The sequence below is a fragment of the Pinus tabuliformis genome, chromosome 1_1 (assembly GCF_031772625.1).
Source record: "Pinus tabuliformis cultivar Carrire ecotype Pingquan chromosome 1_1, CPIR1, whole genome shotgun sequence".
Lineage (NCBI taxonomy): Eukaryota > Viridiplantae > Streptophyta > Pinopsida > Pinales > Pinaceae > Pinus > Pinus tabuliformis.
In genome coordinates, this window is record NC_142297.1 from 552,115,068 (window position 1) to 552,135,811 (window position 20,744).

Genomic DNA, 20,744 nt, shown 5'->3' on the forward strand with positions numbered 1-20,744 from the left:
CAAAGGCTGGTCGGCCTCATTTGATGCCACTAGTTCCCCTTTCAGCAGCACTATGGTGTTCGTTATCCGCGTGCGCAACATCTGCTCTGCTGCCGAGGATCCGACTATACCAACCTGAGGGGGCATACTTGTAATTCCTGCAATTGTGCTCTGAGGTCCCCCAACACAATCTGCTTCTCTTGCATGAAATATTGGAGAGCCTCATTGGTGACATCATGCATCGCTTCGCTAATGTTGTGTAAATCACCCTCAGTTTGGGTGATCAGGTCAATGAACAATTTCGAGGCCTTGACCTTCTTCCGTGACCCTGCCCGCTCGGTTGGATGTTGGCGTTTCAGTTGTGTTGACGTGGTTTGTGGGTCTGTGCCTCCTTCTTTTGTTTCTACTTCCTCTACTTCCTGCCCCTGCGAAGGCATTGGTTGGCCCTCGGTCGTCGTTGCGACTGCCTCCTATGCTGCTGCTGCTACTGCGACCTTTTCCTACTCAATTGCTTTTTGTGCCATGTCCCGTGCTGCACGCACTTCTACTGCCGCTTCTTTTCTTCACTTTTCGGCCAACTGTGTGATGCACAACTTGGCTTCATCCTTCTTTCGTTGTGCCGCGGACTTCTCGAATTCTGTGATGTCTGGGGCGCACCACTCCGGCGGCCATGCCTCCAGAACATTGAAAATGACATCGTTAGTGGCTACGAAGGGTAGCTTTGTCCACTATTTAGTCGGGTCCTTGCGCGCCCTGATATAGATGTTATGCATGTCCGCTTTAAATTTTGCAAAACCCTGTAGACTCTTGTAAACAGTGGGTGACAACCGTGGTTTACGATTGATCCCCATTCTAAGGTTCATTTCCATGAACACCCAGAAGATTTTGTTGTCACGTATTTGCTTAGAATCCTTCGTGGCCTAGAGTGAAGCATACTTCGCGACCTCTGCCAGGTCCCTATCAATTATGGGGAATTGACTATCCTCTAGCAACTCCCCAGCCACGAGAACTATGGACAGTAACAACCATGGAAAGTGGAACATTTTGCCTTGTTCCTAGGCTTCGCGACAATTTTCTAAAAATTCCTTATAGAGGAACTCAGACCACTTAAACTAGACCCCCTCTGCGCACTACTCAACCAGTGCTACCACCGACGCAGGGACTTCATCAGTGCAACACTTGCGCATGACCTTTCCTGCTAGGATTTGGGTCGCTACATGCACAACTTTCTCCTTGATGATGGAGATGGCGTAACCCCTTGTTCAGCTTGTACTTTTTCTTCATGGCCTCTATGATGGCGAAGTCACTGCCCTTCCCTTCTGATATGCCTGCGGGGTCCTCTCCTTTGCATGGAAGTCGGGAGACGCAGTGAATCAAGTCTGTCGTGATGGGGATGGGCTCCTCCAGCCACAAACACCCATCATGCACCAGGCATAGTAGCTGCCTAATGACGAAAATGGTTATTGGGGTGCGGTGGAAGTGTGGTACCCAAATAAAATATAGTAGTCCAGCCTTCTCCACTCCACGCAACCACTTCCGTGGCTCTACCTCTGTAACCCCCATCGCAGTGTTCTGCTTGGGCTTCATGAGGTTCCTTATCTCCAAGTGAGGGAACTTCTCGTGGTCAGCGAGGTCCCAATATTCAAATTTTAGGCTCAGCACGTGTCCCAGGTGCGTGTCCTCAAACATAATGTTATCTGGGAGGAGAGGGGTCTGAAGCGAGCTCTTGGTCTTGTCCAGGTCCTTGGGCACTTTCGCCTTCCCTTTTCGCAGGGAGACATAGGCAGGAAATTTTGTTGCAGAGCACACAAGCTGAGTGTCCTCCTCCATGCCTTCATCCTCCTCCTCTGTGATGATAAGATCCTCCAGATCTTCTTCTTCTTCATCCATTTCTATGGTGATGGCTTTCCCCTTCTCCTCCATTGATAGTTTGGTGCGGAGCGAGTTCCGCGGGGACACACGTGCGGGGACCATTGCTTGTTTGTCCTTCTTGGGTCTTGGCATGCACGGTGATTTCAAGATTTCTACCACAATCCCGGTGCCTTATGGAACATCCTCCACAGCCAGGGTTTGCGCAACCTCCTTGGCGGTCGTTTCTGTTATTTTCATAACATCTTGAGAAGTTTCCATTGTACTCATCCAGAAATCTAGCACTCACTAACTCAGGGGCTCAATCAACGCTCGGCTCACAACACTCAAGGCTCTGCTCAATCACTCAATTCATAAATGACCAAGTGTTGTTTATTGGGCAGTCCTTTGTATTTTATAATGCTTTTTGAATTCGAATATGATCGTTCCCCCTAATTCCAGTTCATCAATGCTTTCTTGGTGACGCATTTTACCAAATCTTGCCCATAAATCGCGTCTTAAATGCCTACCGCCTGCGCCATTTGGCCTCAAGTCAAGCATCCCATCATGAACAGTGACTTCAACGGTCACTTTCTGACCAACCCGCGTGGCAGCGCAACCCCCTGTGGGCGGTTGCAGACCTTGTGACTTTTTGTTTCTTCACGCAGCTCCAACCTCACACAACTTCCGGGTAGAGTAGTTTATAGTTCCATGGTTCCTTTCAACTACTTGGAGCGCTACGACTGTTCCTTCCTCGGCTAGTCAGGTGGACACACCACCTATGTGCAGTTTCCTCCCATCATCCAAAATTCCTTCTGGGAAATACCTACCTTTTACTGTTACTGGCCACGTCGCATACCTTATCCTCTACAGCGCATCAGCTTGGTTAATTCTCTTAGTAATATGGGGTCCAAGCCAAGGCATCAAACTGATCAATTCGCAACAATAGTCCTCAAGCTTGTCAACATGCTCGTGCACACCCTATTTTATCACCATGGTCCTCTTATCAAGAAACCCGTCCCTTATCTCATCTTTCAGCTTCTTAACTCCCGTAGCTTCTACCAAAGCGCTTTTCCTCCTTAATTGCACCCTTTCTTTTTCAAGTTCTTGGAGCCTAAAATTTCCCTGTTGGATTTCTACTTCCAAGGTTTCACGAACCGTCACATCTATTGGTGTGATCTTGTGTGGCCTAAGTTCTCCAAGTATTATAGGGCTTACTTCAGTTGCTTCATACTCCAGCCTTGGCAATGCCTGCACAATCAAGGTTTTGCACACAGTCTTATATGCCCAGAGAATCGCTAGTATGCGTAGGTCCCAGTCAACCCATTTCACTTGGTGGACTGTGTTCAGTGCTTCCCGTACTTTTTCAACAACTTCTGCATGAAGATGCCTCTACATGCTTGGTCTTACCATACTTCCCAGTCCCACACAGAGGGGTCGTTCATGCCATTGTCTTTCCCTCTCCTTCTTACTGATCGTGTTTCCTACAACAAGGACGGTGTGTCTTCGTGCAGGTTGCGTAGCATATGCTTGTATCAATCCGGAAAGGTGGGTGTGCAGGCCGTTTCGCCCATCATACGTGGCTTTTACCCGCATCTGAGGCTTCCCAAATCGTAGGCGCATCAACCTTTTGCATTCACGCTAGTCCTCAAAACTCTACTGGTGCGTACCCCACCACCTTGCAAGTGTAGCACGCAGCACCCATTTTAGAGTGTCGAAACGCTATTGTTCCGACACTTCTTTTTCAAATTTGTCCAGGAACTTTTCTACCTCGCTTAACCCGTCATACGTAGGCAAGTCTCTTCTCTCCGTTGCTACCTAGCGCAGTGACCTTATCATCATGTTATAGTTGAGTGTGGTTAACTCGTGCAACTATTTTTGCCATCGTTCTATCTCTTCGTCAAAATCTGATGTGCAAGAGCTTTCACGCTCCCAAGAGATTCGGCCATCCGCAGTGCGATTTACCTAGTCTTGCTCCCATGTGGTTATCTTGTAGATGCAGTCCATATCTTCGTCACTATCATTGTCATGCACTGGTTCTGTGTAGTGTGATCCTTTTTCCGGGTCTAAAGGTACCACTAGGTGCAGTGACTTTTTCTCAAAAATCATCTTGCGCTTCTTTAGATTTATCACTCCATTCATGTCAGTGGCCCAATCTATTCCTAGTAACACGAGAAAGGTATTGTTGTCATCAACAATCTCTATCACTTTGAAATCTGCTAGCGCGCTCGCTCCTTCGATATCTACTATGATTCCCTGCAATATCCCCATAGGTAGGATGTTTTGCTAGTTTTCCATTCGCAGTTGGATAAGAGACCAATGCAACGCAGGCCTACCCATGCACTCCCATGTATGCTTTAGCAAGACGTTCGCATCTTATCCTAGATCCAGAATCACTTGATCCATATCATATTCCCCGGTCTGTGCGGTCAATCTCATCTCCTTTCCTATTCACGTCGTGTGCTTCCCGAGCTTCCGGACTACGCGTGGTTCTCTTAGTGTGGTCCCAACACATCTAGTTATGAGTTCTTGCAGCCCCTTCACATCCTTGTTGTCGTGCAACAACTTCATGCATGTTTCTAATAATGTAGTGAGGATCGATGGGTTCATTTCCAGTTCCATTATGTCTTTACTTCCTGAAGTGGAGGCATCCTCAAAGCTCCTCTTAGCTTCCATGAATGTCTCTTTAGTGCACTCGAAATAAAATTCAGGTTCCTTCGTTGGAGTCTTGTGAACCCAGGTACTTTCTTCGGGCTGCTTGCCTTTGTCATCCCCCATCGTAATACCGCTTCGGAGCACAATATTTACATTATGTTCTTCCTCGCGCTACTCAAACCTCATCATTTGCAGGTTCTGATTCGGGGGAGGTTGGAGTGCTCCTTTATTACGCACCCTCGCTATCAGTGTTAGACAGTCCTCTGTCTCATGATAGAACAATGTACAATACAAGCACGATGGTCGCGTTGGATTCGTACAGTCACGGGCATAATGTCCTGGCCCTCCGCAATTGTAACATATCATTTGGCCGTGACCTCTTCCTGGTCCCATTCCTCCTCGGCCTCGTCTGCTCCCCCTGAAAGCTAGTGTGCGTCATGCCTGTGTTTTGATCAAGGACCCGTGTTTCGGCTTGAACTCTGTAGGTAGGAGTCCAATCCATCATCAGTTCATAATTTCTACAAGTGCGCTTGTCATGTCCCATCGATCTGCAGAAATTATAGAACAAATGTTGGGAAGTCTGTGTATACTTCCATAATAGATGGCAGTTATCTATAGCATGCTTCCCTCCTATCTGACAAACGCGCACCATAATGCAGGCGCCACACTTGGACCTACTTGTGCCTTCGGTCTCAATGGCATTGGTCCTCCTCCTGTGAGTTAATTCGCGAACATCGGGCAGTGGTCCTTGTCATGCCCCTGGCCCTTGCACTTTGCGCACCATACCTCGTCGCGCACTTCTGGATGAGCCGTCCTGTCTTGTTTCAAACTCTTTATCTCAAGGCACAATTTTTTCAATTGCGCGTGAATCCGTTGGACTCCTAGGTGTGGATATTGTATCAGAGTCTTGTGCAATCTCAATGCAACCTCCAAAGCTTCAGCCTGAGTTGTTAGCCTCTATTGTGACAACGCGTTTTGTAAATGCAGTGTTAATGATGCTAAAAATCATTCGTGATGTTTCCCATCTGTTAGTGTCATGTTCGCTTCGCGAATTGTGCACTTCAATATTTGATCCAGCTCCCATGGGGTTTCGCCTGGTAGCATTGTGATTTCCTTGAATCCAATGATCGACTCGGCCTGCAATTTTGGTCTGCTAAATTCCTTGTTTAGCGCAGCTTGGATATTCGCTATCCCTGCATTCGGATTGTCATTGGAATGTTTAATGTACCAGGTCAGCATGTGATCCTGCAAAGCACTAACCAACGTTGCCTTCTTTATCTTGTCGTTCGTGACACCCTGTGTTTCCCATATCGCTTTTATCACGAACCAAAATTGGTCGAGATATTCATTCCCTACTCCCTTGAACACTAGTAGCTTTATCGCGCTAGCCATACTGCTTCGCGGTGGTGGCGGAGGTGGTATGGGCGAAGTCGGGGGTGAATATGGTAAAACTGGTGGTGGTGTGGGTGGGGGTGGTATGCGCGAAATCCTCTACTTTATCATATTGATCGCACTTCTTGGTGAAACCTTCGTGATTTCTTCCTCGCCTTTGCGTGGAGGTGAAATCAAGGGGCTAGTTTCTAGTTCTGTGCTACCTTTGTGTTTGTAGATCCTCCCACTCTGCATAGCCCCAAACATCAATTTATTCGTATAATCCACTTTTCACACAGTAGCATTTTAATCCAAGTGTTCAAAGATTTAACATACTTACCTCGCGGTCCCTTAAGGAAGCGTCGATCTGCCTCGCTATAGCTGACCAAAGTATCTACTGCGAATTCGGTGATGAACCCTCCTATGATCTGATCCAACCAGTGATCAGCAATGCGTGCGATCCTATCTTCCGATGCTTCCAGCTTGCGCACGAACTCTGGAGTCCACACAACAGGTTTGTCGAGTTTACACCTTCATTGGCTATCTGCTACCCTCGCGATCCACTCGTACAACTCAGTGGGGAAGGATGCAAAGAAAATTTCATGGATTTCCATATATAAGTAGCAATCTAACCACTCTTCCTATGATAATCTTGGATTTTTGTTTTCCTGTGTCGTGAACTCATGAATCTTTCTGTCCAACCACTCTTCAATTCCTTTATTTGTCAGATTCCAATGATACGACATTAAACATCTCTATGCAGATCCCGATCCCGACAACCGAACCATTTGTTGGCTTGTTGGGGCCTCACCCAAGTTCAGAGTTAGTTAGCTAAACAAATATCGGTACTACTGGCCCCTTTCGGAAACAGTCCACAGAGCGTGGACTGAGGTCTCACTTGAAGTAGTATGGGAGGGTGCTAGAACCAGGTTTCTACACCCTGGAGATCTCTGATGAGTTTGACTGGTCTGCGGTTTCTCCTTGCGCGCAGGTTGTTTCATGCACCTTCTCATTCCTCGCGACTTGATACACTGCCTTCGCGTAGCCCTATCCTGGGGCTGTGCTGCATTTTGCACTATTACCCAAGACCTTGCTTATATTCCAATGTTAGTTAATTATATTTTCCTACTTGAGTGCTTTGAGTTATACTTAACAACATAAAACATTCATACAGGTGCGCGCAATAGATAAACAATATATTTGGAATTTATATCAATCATGTATTAACCCAAGAACATATACATAGAATTATAACCAAACTTCTCTTTATTGACTATTTCCATGGTTACACACTCGATTTGCCCTACACACTCAATTGCAGGGGTCTGCACACTCAGCTGCGGACTACTAGGCCTCTGCGTGCTTAGTTGCAAAGCCTTCTCCTACTCTACGACCCAAAGACACACTTCACACTATGATTCAATCACTTATACTTCTCATCTTCTATTCTCCCTTGGTTACCTTATACACTTAGAGTCTCACTCTATTTATACAATCCCATGGTCTGCGGACTATGGGTAGGTTTATCCAGCCGACAATACATTACAAAACTAGGGTGAGAAACCCTGTGAATCTATTATGACTTCGGGCTCCATGCCTGCAATTCACGGAGCTTTACAACAAGATTCAGTCAAAAATTGGGCTTTAAGCCCCAAAACATGACTTGGGGGGGATCCCATGTCCAACATCAAGTTAAGGAAGTGGAACATATGGAAACATACCATATAAACCTTCAACATCAGCAATATGACTCCTAAGAACCATCCCAACCTTCCTGCTAACCAGCCCCTCGGTCCTATTGAGTTTTTAGACTACTTGACCTCTGGACACTCCCATGCTATGAGCATGCTAGCATCCAGAGAGCTCTAGATTCTCCCAGAAGCCTGCATTCCTGTGTCTAGGGACTCTTTCCAGCATACCTGTGCCAGAGTCTCGGAATTTAAGGCACTTTTCAAACCTATAATTTTGACCACTGCCCAGAATTTGCAGTAACTTCCGGAATCTAGTAAACACACAATGACAAGATTAATAAACCAAAAACTAACTCCAAGACTAGGCCTAACCATCCCCAACTAGGACTGACATTCTATCAAACACTTGGCATGAATGAAATCTATAGGTTTAAATAACAGATCTGAACATAGGGGTCTTATACTTATCTCAGATTCACTAAGAATCATTGTTCCCTTACATCATTAGCTACAATACCATCTATTAGGTCATAGATACATTATTCATTCATTTACAAATAGAAACGTGAGAGCCATACATCATCAATATCAGAACACATGCTCATAACCAACAATATAATAAAAAAAATACCATGAATACATCAGCCATAGAATCCACATATAAACTGATACATTTACACATGAACGAAAAAGGGAATTAATTTCTCATTAATGAATGTAGAAACCAACCAGGGATGGGACCACCATGTTCCACCCGACCATAGATTGGCTGAGCCAAATCTCTCTTCAGAAAATCACCCCCATGCCAGATTCCAAGCATGAATGTGAGACTCATAACCAACCAAAAGGAACCAGACAAGCATGGATGCTACCGTGATGAATTTTAGTTCCTCCTAGTCTCTTAGGTTTTACCATAATCCATAGTCTAATCCAGGGATCACTAGGCCCTACAACAAGATCCACTCTCCAGGCTTTACCGTACATCCCATCCCGAGACTACTAGGCCCAACAGAGAGAAATCCGCCTCTTAGATTTATCGTATATCCCGCCATTCACCGGCAAAGGATTCCTATGCCCACTAAGGCACACAATCTTGGCTTTACCGCAACCCATAGTCTGGATTAGGGGTTACCAAGCCAATGTCTTTACTGTGATCTATAGTCCAGTTGAGGATGACTAGGCCATGTCTTTATCATTTCAGAGATCTACCCCACTCAGCTTCGAATCCATTCGAATAATCTAGCTCAACCGAAGTATGATAACCCATCTCATCAAGGCTATCCGGAAATGGAAAGGTTAGGCTAAAAACACTGTCACACCTAGAAAAATCGATGCCATGACAGAAAATAACCACATGCAATACCATGCATGCAAAATCTAGCAAGGAAATCACACATGCAAATCAATACCTACAAAGAATCCTATTGGAGCTACTTGATCCTGCTCTTCCTTGCTTGCTTTTTCCTTCCTCTTGCCTTCATTTCCTTTCTTGATCCAAAGCCAAAGTGCTCCAAGAAAACTCACTATCTCCAAGAGTGAGAGAGAGAGAAAGAATAATGAGAGAGCTTCAAAACTGAACTGACCAAGTTTGCCCACTGATCCTTAGAAGCCTTTTTATCAATGAGGCCTCTATTTTCTTCTTTTTCCATTATTTTCCTTCAATTTCCTCCTCACATGCAACTGGTATCCTTTCACCTTCCTTTTCTCTTAATTTCCATTATTTTTATAAATAAATGTGCCAAAATGCCATTTTTCCTTTCCAAAGCCTTAGCCATTGCCTTTGCCAATTTCCTTTAGCCATAATAACCGAAATGAACACCCACTAGAATGTTTTTCTCACCATTCAACTTGGAATATGTGTCCCATCAAACATGGTCTTATATTTTTCTACATGAATTTTTAACCATGGATGTTACATTTTCAATCTACTCTCCCCACTAAGTTATTTTTGCAAATGAAGGTAACATTTTCAAAGATGGATAAGTTTCACAAAAGCTCAACACGAACGAAGATTTCATTTCATATTGGTGAAGTTTTCACTGAATCTACATTTTCGTGGTTGCATTCATCATCCGGGAAGAATTCAAAGAATATTAATCTCATGGTTATGTTGTAACATTTTTGTTTGTGTCTCAGTTTTCATTAGGTTAAAATAACACAACTTTTGCATTTTTTTACCCATAAAGTACCTTTAAAGTTTCGTCAGTTATCCCTTTGAGAATCAATCCAATTGAAGTGTGCAAGCTAATAGTATCATGCAAAATTGAAAACCTTTTATATAAGGTTGTGATTTTTAATCTCATCTCTTTGTTTTTTATCATGGCCAAACCTTGAAATGAAAGGACTTGGATTCAATTTTTTTCTAGTGTATTTATGTAGTTTGATTGCATTCGTCGAGAACACTAATTTTTATTGTGTTCATGCTCTTACTATTTATAATTTTAGTCATGGATTCATTGGAAAATTCTCTTAGACCTTTGAATCATGTCACTGTAAGAAAGGAAATTCTTATTGTTTATGATTCAACTAGTGTATAAGTTTGAAAAATAATGATGAATTGCAAATAAGTCTAAGGGATAACTATTTTTCCAGAATCCCTGGGGCTTGCACTGAATAATTTATTAGCATTCCTATTGTTTCAGTAAAAATATTAAATTTGATCTTGACTATGGCTGTATCACTTATGAATTATTCCCTAATTAATTTAGGGTCCCTTTTTTTCATTTTGATTGGAGATTCCAAAAGAATTTTGACTACAGAGCAGAAATTTGGATTTTTTCTAATGATATATGTTATTGTGTGTAGGCAACAAAGTCTTCGTTTTCAAAAACATGTTTGAAGCTGATGCAATGGAGGAAATTTGATTTTAAAAGGTTAATAGTGATTTTCCATGTCATAGTATGTAATCCGATCAAAATCCTTTAAAATTCAAAAGAGATACAGGTGTGACTAGGCACTGACAATTTTTTTTATTAATATAATTTACCTATCTTAAGCGTGAGTATTCCGCAAGTGACCCAAAACTATATTAAATATTGAAAATAAAATTAATATCTTATTCTATAAAATTTATAGTATCGATAATATTTTTAATGACGTGTAACTAATTTGAATTTTAAATTTACCTTTTTAATTTAAATTTCCTTAAATCTTGTGTAAACAAATTAATTTAAATATAAAATATATATACTATTATTTTGAAAAAAGTGCATTTATTTGGTTAATTTAAATTTAAATTTTAAATTCACTTTTTAATTTAAATTTTATTAAATCTTGTGTTATTAAATTAATTTAAATACAATATATATGATTATTTAATTTTAATGATCGTGTAACTAATTTAAAATTTAAATTTAAGTAATTTAAATTTAAATTAAATTTAAAATATACTTTTTAAATTTAAATTTTATTAAATATTGTGCTAATAAATTAATTTAAATATAAATTATATATATTGTTATTTTGATAAACGTCACATTTATTTGGGTAATTTTGATACAAGTAAACTAATAAAAATGAGATATTAAAAAATTGTCTGCATGGCATTATTTTATTAATTTCTTAATTTTTTCTTAGGTGGTTATTTTTGAGTTGAAATTTCCTCTAATGGAATGCAAGGGCGCACATATTGGCCCAATCCCCATTCTAGAAATGAGCCATGATGAGCTTCGATGCTTTCTGGAGTTTTTATACAATGGGAGCATCTTAGAGGAGAATATTGAAAACATGGCCACGTGTTGTTCATAGCAACTGATAAATATATCATTCCTTTCTTAAGGAATATTTGTGAAGTTTACGTTTCAAATTCTATTAACCCCTCAAATATTTTTCTATGTTCTTGAGCTAGCAACAATGTACTCTACCACTTCTTTGAAAAAAGACTGTAAATACAATAATAAAACATCATGATGAAATTACCTTCACTGAAAAGTATAGACGATTTTCTCTGAGAAATGCACTTCTTTCAGTAGAAATTACAAAGGCCTTAAAGACATCAAAGTTAAAGCAAGATTCCAATATAAAAAATATTTGAATCTTTAGCCATTTTCAATCTACTCTCCCCACTAAGTTATTTTTGCAAACAAAGGTAACATTTTCAGAGATGGATAAGTTTCACAAAAGCTCATCACGAATGGAGATTGCATTTCATATTGATGAAGTTTTCACTGAATCTACGTTTTCATGGTTGCATTCATGATCCAAGATGCCTTCAAACAATATTAATGTCATGGTTATGTTGTAGCAATTTTTTTGTGTTTTGGTCATAGTTAGGTTAAAATAATATTGCTTTTGCAATTTTTTACCAATAAAATACTTTTAAAGTTTCATCAGCTATCCCTTTTAGAATCAATCCAATTGAAGTGTGAAAGCTAATAATATCATGCAAAATTAAAAACCTTTTATATAAGGTTGTGATTTTCAATCTCATCTCTTTGAATTTTTATTGTGGCCAAACATTGAAATCTAAAAGGGCCCAAATTCATCTTTTATCTGGTGCATTGATGGCAGTTGGATTGAATCCCTTTAGAATACTAATTTTTATTGTGTTCACGCTCTTCCTATTTATAATTTTAGTTGTGAAGTCGTTAGAAAATTCTCTTAGAACGTTGAATCATTGCACTGTAAGAAAGGAAATTATTGCTATTAATGATTCAACTGGTGTATAAGTTTGCCACTAATGATGAATTGCAAATAAGTCTAAGGGATAATTATTATGTTGGAATTCTCGGGGCTTGCACCCAATGATCTATTAACATTCCGAATGTTTCAATAGCAATATTAAATTTGATCAAACTATGGTTGTATCACTTAAGAGTTATTCCCTAATTTATTTAGGGTTTCCTTTTTCCATTTTGATTGTAAATTTCAAAAGAATTTTGACTGCAGAGTAGAAATTTGGACTTTTTCTACTTATATATGTTATTGTGTGCAGGAGACAAAGTCATTGGTTTTCAAAAGCATGTTTGAAGTTGATGAATGCAAGGGCACACATACTGGTCTAATCCCCATTCTAGAAATGAGCCATGACGAGCTACGATGCTTGTTGGATTTTTTATACAGTGGGAGCATCTCAAAGGAGAAGATTGAATAACATGGTCACGTGTTGTTCATAATAGCTGACAAATATAACATTCCTTTCTTAAGTAAAATTTGTGAGACTTACGTTTCAAATTCTATCAACCCCTCAGATGTTTTGGATGTTCTTGAGCTAACAACAATGTGCTCTGCTACTTCTTTGAAAGAAATAACTATAAATACAATTTTAAAACATCACGATGAAATTATCTTCACTAAAAAGTATGAAGGGTTTGCTTTGAGAAATGCACTTCTTGAAGTAGAAATTACAAAAGCATTGCTTAAACATATCAAGGGTAAAGAAGGATTCCAATATCAAAAGTTAACCTTTGTTGTTTATCGTGGCCAAAACTTGAAATATAAAAATGCTTGGATTCAATTTTAATCTGATGCATTGATGACAATTTGATTGAATCCATTGAGAATACTTATTTTTATTGTGTTCGAGCTCTTACTATTTATAGTTTTAGTCATGGAGTAGTTGGAAAATTCTCTTAGACCTTTGAATCATGACACTATAAGAAAGGAAATTATTGATGTTTATGATTCAAATAGTGTATAAGTTTGCAAATAATGACGAATTGAATGGCTTCTACCATAGCAAGATTAGAATGTATTGGTCTTTGTTGTACCAAAATGTGGTAGTAGTATGAAATGCAACAATTTTTCCATCCAAGTACAAAATCAATCTACTTTTGGCTACCTATGATAATATAGCTCATATCTTTGATACTTATATACCCATAAACACAAAAATACAACCCAAAAACACCATATATATATATATATATATATATATATATATATATATATATATATATATATATTTCTTTTTTTAATTTATTATTATTATTATTATTTTTTGTGAGTGTGTTGAACTAGAGTTTCTGCTACTTTCGAAAGCAAACTCAATGTTCTACCATTGGATGAATATTTTTGTGTTTTCATACTTTGTGATGGAAATATTTAATCCGATCAATTACAGTGGACCAAAACAACCTTACATTCGATGAACGATTTCAGTGGACCTATGCTCGTCATTTACTTGGATTAAATGTATGTCAAGTTGGTTCTAGAAAATTTGGTGGAAGGTCATATCAAAGGGCTTACATTATAGTCCTGTCGAGTGAATTTCTCTTTTCTTGATTTTGCAGTGTACTTCTTGGTGTTGATTTGTTGACTCTAGACCCAAGAATGCTCAACTCAACAACTCATTAACTAAAAATATTTCTTATTGGGTTAATGCATTTACCCTGAGTAAGCAACATAATTACACCAAAGGTGTCTCTCTGCAAAGTTGGGCCGAGAAAACACAAATATTCTCTATCTTTGGCGTATTTGCACCTTTAGGGGAAATTGGAAGTTAATTATATTATCCTATTTTTTTTGTAAACTAATGTTGGAGATTTCTATTAATATAAAAAATTGTACATTAACATCCTGTTGACAAGCCTTCCAAAAGATATCACCATTACGGCCACAAAAATCATCCCCAAACTAATACATATGAGCAGAAAAGTTCAACATAACCAACATAAGGATACATTTAAAAGAGAACAAAGAGAACCAAAATAACTGACATGACAAGTAGGTCATTTCAGAAACCAAACATCAGTAATGTGGGAAAGCGCCCCGTGGATCATTTCGTTGGCACAAGAAAGAATGAAAACAAGTCATCCAAGTCATTGTCCGTAAACATTGAGTGCCTCAACAAAATCATGAGCCAACCCTTATAGGGTGAGGACCAACCAGTGAGTGCCACACCAAAAACTTTGAAACAAAGCAGGAGCCAACCCTTTTAGGGTGAGGAACAACCAACAAAGCAACATAAACTAATGATAAAAAATATACGAGCAAGCCCATTTTTTCCAAGAGGCTTTGACAACCAACATTGAAGAGATACATTAAGAGTCGACCAACTAAAACACAAACAAATTTTGATGGGCAAAGAAGAAAAATTTAACAAATGACCAAGTATTGTTTCCCAATACTATTATTGAGTTTCTTGACCGAAACATGAAGAAAAACTAATATAGAAACTCTTGGAATAAACCAAGAAAAATCACAAACATGCATTGGTGTTAATCAGAAGAGATAATTGTAAAATTGGGAGGATTGCCAAAAGAGGGAAGCATAGTGCTGCTCGGAGGGTCCATAGAAGGAAGGATAGTTCTGCTAGGAGGGTTCGATGAGTTCCCTGACGTTGATTCAGACACCACGAAACCTTCAACCCTAACCAAATGAGCATCAATATCATCAAGGCAATAACAAATGTTCCTTAGAATTCTTTTAATGTCCTCCTATCTAACAAAGAGTTTATAATTGTCCACTTGTTTATCTCTTAAAACCATGTGAAACAAAGTATCCAATTGTTGATGAACTGAAAGGGAATGTAGAAAGTATAATCTCCTTTTAATGAACCTTCTTGAGTCTAGGAGCCATCGAAGGCCCTTATCTCCAACTTCTAAATAAGAAAAATAAGGGCGCTCTCCAAACTCTTGTGATTCCATTTGACGAATTTCCTTCTGTATTTCCAGAGGCACTAAGTCAAAATATGAAGTTACAGTCCTAAGTGAAAAGTATCTAGGGCTGCGAATGAGCTTGGCTAGCCCTCCCTCTTCAGATTGCTAACCATTGACGAGGAGGCATGATAGTATATGCTAAACTACCGCCCTAAATAAGAGTCAGACCAGCTAAAAAAACACAGGGGTTGTACTGTAAATTGGAAATGACACGGTCAAAGATGAACATGCCGTCCCCTCAACACCCTAAACAAATATTAATATTAAAGATATAGGAAGCTTCAAAAGACAGAAAAGGCGCAACTCTATTAACCTTGATGTTAACGCATTTTGGATAAAAGGCATTTGAAGTCCCCATACTCCACCCACCTAGAGAACAACTCCCAGAGAAATGAACCAACGGATGAATTGACCCTGTGCCTCGATATGAAAACAAATTAAAAGACATTACAGTGGTAAATATTCAATGTCCCAGAATAAGAAATAAGTTAGACATATAGAGGGAAACTAAGCCTAAGATCCAGAATTGAAGGAACACCAAAGATAAAACTCTGAAACCCTTGCACTAGTACCAAATGGAAAAATTGTCGGGGTACCAACAACCGCATACCAAGACAGGACAGGGAAATCAGATACCTGCTAATTCATGAGCGTGAAGGGTCGAGCTAGAAAGGACCACCACCAGTTCGAAGATCAACCCACATTAAGAATTGTGGAGGAATAACACAAAGAATATCGACCAAACACTGACATTAACATAATGATAGCTCCAGTTAAGGATTCTCTTGTCTCTCCAAAACTGAAGCGAGGACTCCCCACTCCCCACCAGAGAGTGCAACTATTAACCATAGAGTGAAGGCCCTTCACTACCAATCCCACAAAATTACTTTCGCTAACAAGCTTGATGCAACACAGATTACGACCATCACCCTCCACTGTAATACCTCTTGCACCTGATCTCACATGACTTGCTACACCAAGAAATCAATGGTAGTAAGGTGAGGAGGGCACCTCACCTTCGTTGTGCTTCACAACTCCAATCCACCACCCTATCAGTAAGCCATGCAAGTATTTGAGGTAATAGGACGTAGGTTGACCTTCGCATGCACAATAGCCATGTTGTGCCACACCACATCTAGAAACGGACAAATGGGGGACCAAAACCCCGTTTTCCATTAATTGTCATTGAGAATTACACCCACATCGGGGATTATTTTAGAATTTAAATTTTTCAAACCAATATAATTGAGCTACTGTATTAAAAGTAATATCAGAGCTAGGTTTCGCAAATCTAATAGCAAGTAATTGTAAATAAGCTTCAAAACAAAACATCAATTTACGCCTATGATTGAAATCAATTGCAAACCCAATTCCAATAATATCATAAAAATGGAAACAATATATTCATTGAGCTAAGAGGCTCATTGAACCAAGATGCTCATTCTACAACCTAGTATGAGAGTGATGTGTAATTGTGTCCGTGCTCAACCTCGAGTTGACACATGTACCTTAAAAAAGATGTCTGCTATAATAAAAATGTAAACGATTATACTTATTTGATTAGTTCTAATTAAAAGCATGACAAAACGTTAATCATCTCATTCTCATTGCATTCACTTGATTTGTTATTAATATTACAATAAAGTATAAAAAATATATAAAAATATTTCATTTTCAATTTTAGAATATTTACATGTATTAAATAATATCATTTTATATAGAAATAAAATAATTAATTTTTTTTTCTTAAATTTATTTTTTTATAAATATTTTAATATTAAACTTAATATATATATATATAAATATGTGTTTTTAACTAATTTTTTTTACCTATAATAAAATTTGAGCAGTGATTAAAAATAATAATAATAATAAAATATTTAAAAAAAAAATTCTTCGTGATAGTCTCGCTAACTTCACAATAATATTACACGTATACATAGCTCAGACGTTCTTCCTTTTACTTTATGAAAAGAGAACAGGTCGGAGTTTACAATAAACGAGATAGCCACAGAGCCGGTAAGTGTATTAACTGTAAATCTTGTGTTCGGTGTCCACACTGTAAATTTTCAGTTATATATATGTGGCAGTTTAATTGGCAGTCAAGTACTATGGAAATTATAAAATTTAATATTCCAATATGTAATATTTCTATATATTAATTCATCGAACATTAATATTTTAATATATTAATTCATATAACAAAATTTCAATATATGGTTTTAAAATTTTGTTTATTTGGGTAATTCAAGTGGTGATGGTTGTCAAATAAATTTTTACTAAATCTGAAATGTTAAATTTAAATTTTGTATTACTTTCCTCTGTAACATGGTGAATAATAAATATGTAAACCTTGATGTAATATTTAAATATATTAATTCTCAATAATTTGAATTTTTTTTAAACCTAATAAAAACATAATTAAATCTAAATCAAATGTGTTTAGATTTGATTTTTTAATAAATAAATTTAAAAAAATTTAATATAATATAATAATTTATTGATAACTAAAAAAATTTAAATCTGTAGTGAAGAAAACTAAATGTAATTTTATATATTAATTCACACAACATTGTAAATTTCAATATTTAATATTTGAATATATTAATTCACACACCATTAGATCTCAGTTTCATAATCTTTGTGGCAATACTTACAATACTTACCTTCCTAGCAGTGAGCTCGAGAGGCTTCTCTCCAAGCTTTTTGAGAATAGGAATAAAATCTTAAATCAAACTAAATAATTTGTTTCTTTAGGTCTGATAAGCTTTTTGAGAATAGGAATAAAATCTTAAATCAAACTAAATAATTTGTTTCTTTAGGTCTGATAGACCAAAGTTTGGTCTCAATAAAAGTTAACCATCATCATCATCATCATATGGTTTGAAAATTTTAAAAACCCTAATGAAGATTTGAATCAAATTTGTTTAGTTTTTTAGGTTTGACTTTTCAATAAATCAATTCAAAGAAAACTGATATAATAATTTATTGATAGCTCAAAAAATTCAGAATTTTTATTGAAGATAATAACTAAATATAAATATAATTGACGGTTAACACTCTCCTTTAATTTAATGTTTCGATATATTAATTTAAGATGATTAAATATAATAATTTATATATAAATAAAAAATATGAATTTATTTTAATTTATTATATTTATATTTTTTTTATATAATAAAAAGTATATAATTTGAGTGAGTTTAATGGTTAAAATTATGAGCTTTTTTCTAAAACTTTATAAGTTCAAAACTAGAGAAATAAAATATGTATGTCTTTAAAATTTAATAATAATAATATCAAATTTTTATTATTTTTTAATTTTTTAACTACATTTGATATTACAAATAATTTCATATAAAATTGTCTAATATTTTATTTTTTCTATTTTTTTATTTATTAAATTATTATTTTTTATTATTTAAAATATATTATATATATAGATTCATGACTCTAAAAACACTCTTTAAAAAAATTCTTTAAAACAGTTGGATAATACAAATTTATAACTACAATAAATCATTATAAACTCTTGGTTGCAGCCCCTCCATCACTTTCTCTAGCTGCATGAGTAGTTGCATGATACACTATATGATGAGCAGAGACCACCATTACTTTCGGCAATGGCTAACCAGTTTGCCATAGGACATTAAATGCTTGCTTAGCTGGATACTTTTGCCGATAACATACCGCCTTTATTTTTTATTTATCTGGTCACCGCCATTATTTCTTATTTATTTGGTCACCGTGTACCCGTGTGTTATCGGCTTAAAGAGTATGCAGCTAAGCGAACATTTAATGCCCTATGACAGGTTCCTTAGCCATTGCCATTACTTTCTCTGGCTACATTTCCCATGCCTTAGTCCTTCCCTGATCTACATTTGCCATGCCGTAGTCCTTCCCTGTAAGTTGAGAAGAGACTACCGATTCTAGCTTCCCGCCACTGCATCAATCTTCCTAAGTACATGCAGTGAGTAGTTGCATAATTATGACATTCATCACGAAGTATTGAATTCATCTCCGTATTTTAAGATATTTGCAGGTTTCAGGAATATCTTGAAATAAACTGTACATTTTTATTTTAATGGCAAATCTTAAAAATATCTTGGAATCAACTGTGGTGAACAATTGGCCATGTCCTTAGCAACAAGTTCCATCATTAAGGCTAATTGCCAATTTCACAAATATCTTGGAATCAACTGTGGTGAACCATTCGCCATGTCCTTACCAACAAGTTCCATCATGAAGGCGAAATCTTTAATCGTAACTCCACCCTCATATTTTAGGGCCTCCTTATTTTGATTGCAGATTTAAACTGTTGTGAACAACTGGCCAGGTCCCTACCAACAAGTTGATCCATCATTAAGGCTAAATCTTAAATGGTAACTCCATTCTCATATTTTAAGGCATTCTTATTTTGATTGCAGGTTTCAAAAATATCTGGGAATCTTTGGTTGTGAAGGGTCATATCTCTATTTAACTCCATTTTTATATTTTAAGGTATTTTTATTTTGAGGTATTTTTATTTTGATTGTAGATTTGGGGAAGGGTCAATTATTGTTTTGGTTGTAGATTTTAGAAATATTTTGGAATCTAATTGTTAGAAAAAGAAAAAAAATTAACTATATGATTTCTTAATAATCAAATTCCAAAATATTCCTAAAATCTATAATCAAAATAAATTTAAAATATTTTACTGAACTCGACCTCTTAATAATCAAATTCCAAAATATTTCTAAAATCTATAATCAGCATAAATTTAGAATATTTTAGTGAACTCGACCTAGGATACCGTTATCTTGGCTCGGACTCCCTCTGGTAACCTTAGTAGCTTGTCTTTCTACCCTCAGGCCGGCCTAGCCTTCCACTCCTTTATGATACTGACATGAATGTGCAAAATGGCCTCTCCATCAGTAGCTAACTATCCGATTCAGTACACAAATATTTCGAAAAACAAGTATACATCCCCATACAGATCCAAGGCCTTAGGGAATATCTCCAACCAGGCGGGTGGCTAGTTTCTATAGCAGGATCTAAATCCGGTGAAAAGACCTTGAAGAGTCTAGGGATGAAACGGGATGTAGAGTTGGTGATATTTCGTTTAAAGGTTGGCGGTAGGATAAAGTATGTCTGAGATTTATTCTTTAGTGATCTCATGTTTTCATTTTTTGGTATCCTTTTAAATTCTTTCTTACAACAGGAGAGAGTTTATCTGAAATTTTATCACACCTCAAAGATATTTGTATTCAGTGATACCTTGTGCTAAGGAAAGAAATATATTTACAGTTGAGCTTCTGGTGCAAAATTTGTTAAAAACTTTTAACCCAGAAGCAGTGAATTCATGGTCAATAAAAAAATAGTAAGTTGTAAAATATTATTTAGTAAGTTGTAAAATATAATAAATAGCGGCAGCACTTTTACACGATTTTAAAGTAGGAAATATGGTGATAAATGTTTTTAGTGAAATTATGAATTTTTGCTATTTAAAATGCGTTTGTAATGCAGGTCTTTTCAAAATTTAGTACTTTTAAATATTTCTAAAACATTTAAAACACTCATGGTGTACATTAAAAGCTTCAAATTTACAATATAAAAAATTATA

At 37.2% G+C, this 20,744-nt stretch overlaps 1 pseudogene; it reads left to right on the forward strand.

The window, feature by feature from the left end:
- The first annotated feature begins 270 nt into the window (after window positions 1-270).
- On the forward strand, window positions 271-11,787 carry LOC149214329 (uncharacterized; annotated as a pseudogene).
- The last annotated feature ends 8,957 nt before the right edge of the window (window positions 11,788-20,744 follow it).